General features: G+C 37.4%; 1 pseudogene; it reads right to left on the reverse strand.

Annotated features, from left to right (window-relative positions):
- Window positions 1-714: 714 nt before the first annotated feature.
- LOC141440872 (glutathione S-transferase 2-like) lies at window positions 715-5,402 on the reverse strand (annotated as a pseudogene).
- Window positions 5,403-7,465: the final 2,063 nt, after the last annotated feature.

Raw genomic sequence — 7,465 nt, forward strand, 5'->3', positions numbered from 1 at the left:
TATCTATGTACCTGCTCTGATATGTGTTACAGCAGAGCATGTAAAAATATCCGAGACGCCTATACTACTCCATTTATTTTAACATTTGAAACTTAACGGTAAAATTTGCTTAAGTTTTTAAATTAAACAACGAAACTATTTAAAATTGCGTTAACTTCTATGATAAAAATATAATAAATACCGCTAGTAAATGTACATGTAGGTAATTTTTGATAATTTGTTCGAAATATCGAGAAACGTGTGATACAATTTGACCTTCAATTCAAACCTTAAATTAAACGGAGTATACCTGCCCTAGAAATAGAATCGTAACGTAAACTGCTTAAATCGTAAATCGTAACGTGAACTTTGCCCTCTGGCCCCAACATTGCCTGATTTGATTTAGAGTCGATAACTTAGCACTCTTATAGGTTTTAAACTTTTATCAACACGGGAATTATTATTACGACAGGATAAAAGTTTAAAAACCTAAAGGGTGCTAAGTTATCGACTCTAAATCGAATCAGGCAATGTTGGGGCCAGAGGACAAAGTTGAAGCAGTTTACGGTATCAGATATTTATGGACGCTTCGTTGTGTCAGATATTAGTCCTGGTGACATATCTTATACCACTGAGTTACTATTATTACGCAAGTAATGTAATAAGTATAACTAATTTATAAGTGTCTGATAGATAGTAATGACAAAAAACTGAAAAATAAAATTAAAGATTGGATAAAAATTGCAGTTATTTATTTTTCTTTAATCCTTCACACCTCTTAAGTACTTTTAGGTACAAAACAGAACTTGCAGTATTAAAATAATGGAAAGGTTGCCTCTTGATTACCTCTGAAGGTAATGGTAGTAGGTCGCCGTCAAATATTTTAGAGCGGCCAACGTGATCAAAAATATCGAGACATGAACTCTAAGGCCTTGAGAATAGATAGCTGTAACGACATTTTTGACCACCTGGGCCGCTCCGAAAAATCGGATGGCGACTGTACAAGGTGTTTCAGCAGTGGTAACTTATCAGCAGCTACTTTGATATCGTCAGGTGACAACCAGAGATGTCACTGACAGCAAAAAAAAACAGATAAATAGTAACCTTATCATGCTATGTATAAGTTTGATACCTCTTGAATTTAAGTGTTAATTAGTGGCTTCTGGCTGTCACCCGACGATATGTTATAATACTTATAATAAAAAAATCAGGACTCCTGTTAAAACACCTTGTTTAAGTATAAATGCTAAATCAGGACTCCTGTTAAAACACCTTGTTTAAGTATAAATGCTACGTGAAAAGACATTCTGACATAGGTATGATACTGTCTTCCTAAAAAAATAACATGAAAAAAAAGCCTTTCATAAAAATAATCTGTTTTTCATTACTACTTATATCATTTTCTTTTAAGTAAATAATAACGGAACACTCTCCAATAATACTGTTATACTTAGATAAGAAAGGTCTTAAAACACACTATTATTTTTAAACAATATTTTGTCAAAATTAATCCGACATATTTCAGTCAGTGATTGAACTGTTAACTGTTATAGTGATCAGGCTACGTCACTATGGCGCGGCGTCGTTAACGAGACACGACAACCCTTAGGCGCATTTCGATGTATTGGTTCATGAATAAAACCTTCCTCGCATTTTCCGACATCTCTGGTTGAAAAGCAGTCTTACGAGGTTATTCATTCGGGTTAGTATCATTTCATCTAAAAAGCAGCTGATCTACGAGCCAATTAGCAATTGGTCTAAGTAGCAAGTGGTCTAAGAAGCAACTGGTCTAAGTAGCAACTTGTCTAAGTCTTCAGCGCTGTGCCAGTCAGGGCATCCTATGGAACCCTAACTTACAGCATACGCTGAGTACATCCCCTTTGCCACAGCAAATGTTAGTGTTTATGGCTAGTTCTTTATATTAATTAGTAATTGTAATAAGTCTTCTGTATAATAAGTTTGTACCAGTTGCTTTTTAGACCATTTGCTACTTAGACCAGTTGCTTCTTAGACCACTTACTACTTAGATCAGCTGCTTTTTTAGACGAAATGATACTACTTAACCCATTCATTCGATGTTATTAAACCACCGGCAGAAATTTCGGATTAATTTTAACACACGTTGAACTCAAATTCCTACTTCGACAAACTATATGTGACAGATATTAATGGGGTGGCGTCTCTTTATTCGGACAAAGCAAACAGACAGTACCTAAAACATATCTGTCTCACAAAATTCAACAATGCAGTGCAAATTCAAGCCTTAAGACTATTGAACGTTGTTTAGTAGTCGGCATGGGGTGCATTAGCAGCCCAGGCCTTGACCTTGGGCAGGGCCAGTACTCTTTCGTGAAGAGCCTTCAAGTTGGGACACTTGTCGCCAAGATCTGGCATCTGCAGCATCATCTTCATGCAGTCGAACATACCAGCAATGTAGAAGTCTCCCCAGGATAACTGTAATGGCATAAAACTTTATTATGCCCACCTTCTACTGCGAAAGAAGTGAACTCCACATTACTCTGTTCAAGTTACAACGATCAACTTCATAGAAATTCGGAGGAAGTTCAGTCAGCAGCAGAAGCCAATCGTTGTAAGTCAACTGAGTCCTTGCGGGATCTGTTCCAATGGAGGATGTGCATCATAACCATAACTGTCGCAAAATGGTCGAGAGAAACTTCAACACAGGTCATAATATAAATAATATTGTCTAGTGCTTTCAACACTTTTTTCCGTCAGTGTTTAAGATAGGGATACGTTGAAATGGAGAATGCTATCGTACGGGGAACGTTATATAATACAATCCCAGGCCCTATACTACAAAGTGCATAATAAATAAATAAATAAATAAATATCACGGGACAATTCACACCAATTGACCTAGTCCCAAAGTAAGCTTAGCAAAGCTTGTGTTATGAGTACTAAGCAACGGATAAATATAATTATATAGATAGATACATACTTAAATACATAGTAAACACCCAAGACCCGAGAACAAACATTCGTATTTTTCATACAAATATCTGCCCCGACACGGGAATCGAACCCGGGACCTCAGGCTTCGTAGTCAGGTTCTCTAACCACTAGGCCATCTGGTCGTCAAAACACGAACTTCGTATTTTGCCGTCCCGCTCACGCTAATATTATTTAATACGAGAGTGAGAGGGACGGTACGATACGAACTTCGATTTAGAGTTTGGATCATCCCACGTCGCTCGAGATCGGCTTTCCGTATTTTGCGTTACATCTGGGGGGCTACTACGAAATTCGAAAATCGAAGTTCGTATCGTGCCGTCCCTCTCCGCTCTCGTATTAAATAATATTAGCGTCAGCGGGGACGCTAAGATACGAAGTCCAAATTTTGCACTTCGTAGTACAATGCTGGGGCTTGCATGAATCGTGCGTGAAGTCCGTCCTATATATCAGTTGATATACATAGGTACTGTTCAGATTGATGTTCTGGAAGCGGTAATTCTCAAGAAATGCAAGGTTTTGAACCATTTTTAGACGATATTCTAGAACACTCGATTTCCTCCCCTAACCCCTGTCGTTTTCCTTCCAAGATACGTGAATTGCTAGCAATACTTTGGCCAAAAGTGGGACGGTAGGATAAAAGAAAGTAAGAATAAGAACTAACCTTTCCATTGGCCAGATATCCATCGTTCTCTGCAATCGTCTCTTCGAGCTTAGCAAGCATGCCGGGATAGTGTTCTTTGGCGAACAGCTCTTGCTTCTTCTTCTTTGCCTCTGGGTCCGTTTCATACGTGACCGTACCACCCCCTGAAAACAATGGTTGGTGTCACAGAGGACTGAAGAGCTGATAGCTTTTTTTGGACAAAGAATAAGCTAACTTATTCAGATAAATAACACTGCCAGCATCTTTGAAAACATAGCAAAAATTACATCTTTTGGATTATTCGCAGTAGTGCCTTTGCCAGTAGGTACAAAAAAGGAGAATTGTTAGTATGAAAATAAAAGAACTAAAGCAATTAGGTACTGCGAATAATCTCATCTTTTTTGTAGCGAAAAGTCTTAGAATATCCTAGTACCGTAAAAGATCGGCAATATAAATACGAGAGAGATATAGCTAAATTAAACTATTTTCCTTACTCGTTATGATTTGTCTGTAAAGACCAAGTGACACTCGTAAATGAATGGCATAAAGCTTATTTTCCTTGAGCACGCGTGACTGGCGATCAAACTTTTTAAGGGTGAAGAGACCAGCGTAATTTTTTAAGTTGCGAGTCGCGTATTTTCGGTTGCTAATTCTGCTGCTTTCGATTTTATACGAGTGTGTAATGATCGGTATAATATTTGATATATTTTCACTGGATATAACAACATTTGATACAATTTGAAAGGATAGGAGCTTCGCAGAACTTTTTTATAAATAAACCTAACCTATCTAAAACAAAATACGACAAATCGAATTAATAACAATAGAAATAAGTTTGATTTTTAAGATAAATTGCATTATATCAAATGAAAATTATGTCAATGCAATTCAATTCAATTTATTCTGAAGAATGCAGGTGTACAGTACATAGGTTGCATTATATCAATTGTTGTTATATCCTTCGAGCGGCACCCGGTTTTATACAAAAGTCCAGTTTGTGTTTGTGTGTGTGTGTTGTGTGTGTGGGTGTGTATATACCTGTTTTTCTGTACTGCTTGCTATGTGTTGGTGAGCAATAAAGAGTTATTGTATTGTATTGTGCCACACGGCTACTCAGAATGAGTTGTTGTTGTTGTCTTTATTAAACCAAAATTACGCGACCGAAAACGCGGCCCACAACTCAAAAAATTACGCTCGTCTGGCTTCACCCTTAGTCATGTCTTAGTTACTCTAGAGCTCATGTAAATATAGTAAAGTATATTTGAAATCTACGATATATCATTATATGTAATGGAAATGTGTAGGAGTTGGAATGTTACAGTTGTCACTGAAGTCCAAAATTTTGAGAAACTATCTTCGATACACAGTGACTAAAATACAAACAATACAATGACCCTTTATTGTACACCAAAAATAGTCTCGATACAGAAAACAGATACACAGAGAGAAATTACAAGGTGAGCAATAGGTATAGCCTTATCGCTTGAGTGATCTTTTGCAGCAACCTTTAAGTGATTTTATTCTGTTTCGTCTTTCAAAAAGAATTCTGTTACTCCTAACTAGTGTTAATACTAGCATGCTTATTCCTATTCATCTATCATCATCTGGTATGTACCTAAATAAGTTTGATTGAATCAGAACTCACTGATGAAGATATCTGTGCAGTGGTCGACAATGCAGTCGATATTGAAGTCCTCGTTGGCGTTGGAGCCGGACAAACCAAACTCCCTGCCGAGGTAGCGTGCCGCTGCCACACTTTGCGCGAACTGCTCCCGTCGATCTCCAGCACTGGCATCTGGCCAAACTTCATCTCTGTAACCAGAGTATTGTTAATTTAAACAGGATGATAGTTACTTTGGGTTCAAATATAGAGAACAAAGGACCAGTCTCCCCCGCCCCCCTCTGGAACGCCACAATGAATAAAATAAATAAGGACACTTGACACCAATTGACCTAGTCCCAAACTAAGCAAAGCTTGTACTATGGATACTAGGCAACGGATTAACGCTTATATAGATAAGTACATACTTAAATACATATTAAACACCCAAGACCCGAGAACAAACATTCGTATTATTCATACAAATATCTGCCCCGGTCAGGATTCGAACCCGGAACCTCAACCTTCGTAGTTGGGTTCTCTAACCATTGGCCATCTGGTCGTCAACAACAACGCTAATTCAATGCACCGTCGCCCGTAAACTCTCGCGATATCGTCAGTCTATCTAGTAGGAGGCCTGGAGGGCTACTTACAAATTCCAAAATCGAAGTTCGAATCGTACCGTCCCGCTGACGCTTATCTTATTTAATACGAAGAGTACGAGACGGTATGAATCGAACTTCGATTTTCGAATTTCGTAGTAGACCCACTGGTAACGCTTCGTCTTCCAGTTCGTGATCGCCGATGAAGGATTTTTCTCCTCCAACGGTTACAAATATTTCTTACTTTTTTGGCAACAAGTAAGTAAAACCTAATACCGTCAAACAGTAAAATCCTAATACTGTCAATGAATGAATGTCAAAAAGCGCTAAAATCCTAGAAACGGATTCAACATTAACGAAGCAAAGGCTGTTGAACCTCTTAATTACTTAAATAGTTTTTAAGTACAATGTTTCTAGCTTTATAAATGCTGCGAAAATAGCGTGGAAATCAAAATTACATTGTATTCTATTTAGTATGATAATTTTGTACTCGTTAAATAATAAAAACAGAATAATGCCATTGGTAGGAGCAGCAGTCGTGTCCTTTCAGAGGTTTATCGTGGATACAAAAAATGAAGACGGATGATTCTCAGATTTAATCAGGATTTATTCAATTACAGCACAGCAACAAAATAACAAGCAGTGAGTCGACGGGCGGAAGACGAGATAGAGAGCAGTAGACACCCATGGTGTTGTCATTACACAAAAGGTCATAAGGCATGCCATGCAATAGAGATAATGCATATCTAATGCCCATTCATTATCAATCTTAACACTTCCTTATGCATTATAATCTAATGCCGAACACAACAAATTGCATGCTTGATGACTCTACATAGACTCTACATTGACTCTATATAGACTCTACATTGACTCTACTCAATCCTACATCGACTCTATATCAACACTTTATTGACTCTACACAATGCAAGGTTCAAGTAGGTATACAGTCCAAACCATAAAATAACAACCTATCATGCTAACTTAGCATAAACAAACAATTCATGATGCATGTACACATAATCATAATTAGCAAGGCTTTACACACATTTTATTCATCAATAAACTGTTTCTTCTAGCACTTAATACCTTAGTTAGAGCATCGGCTATCATTCTTTCAGTACTCAGATACTTTACAACCATAAACCTTTTTTGCACTAAATCTTTAATAAAATGAAATCTAACATCAATATGCTTAGTGCGCTTATGACACAATTCTTTGTTCTCAATTAATTTATGCGCACTCTGATCATCATTATAAACAATAATGCTCATACGGGTATCTGGAAGTATCTCTGCCATAAGGTTCTGAATAAAACATAAGTCCTTAGATACATCTGCTATAGCCATATACTCAGCTTCAGTACTACTCAACGCTACCGACCTTTGCTTTCTGGATTCCCAATAACTGTGTTATTTCCCAGCTTTATAACGAAACCAGTATATAAGACTTTCTATCAAGACAGTCATTTCCCCAGTCAGCGTCACTATATGCACTTAATGACAATTCCTTACTTTTTATAAACAATAAACCGTAATTAATTGTACCTGCTAAATATCGTAGCAAACGCTTGGCAGCTGACCAATGTGATTTCCCATAACAGTTATTATACTGACTAAGTTTGCTACACGCGAAAGCAATATCCGGTCGTGTACAGACAGACAAATACA

Source organism: Choristoneura fumiferana, chromosome 23 (assembly GCF_025370935.1).
Source record: "Choristoneura fumiferana chromosome 23, NRCan_CFum_1, whole genome shotgun sequence".
Taxonomy (NCBI): Eukaryota; Metazoa; Arthropoda; class Insecta; order Lepidoptera; family Tortricidae; genus Choristoneura; species Choristoneura fumiferana.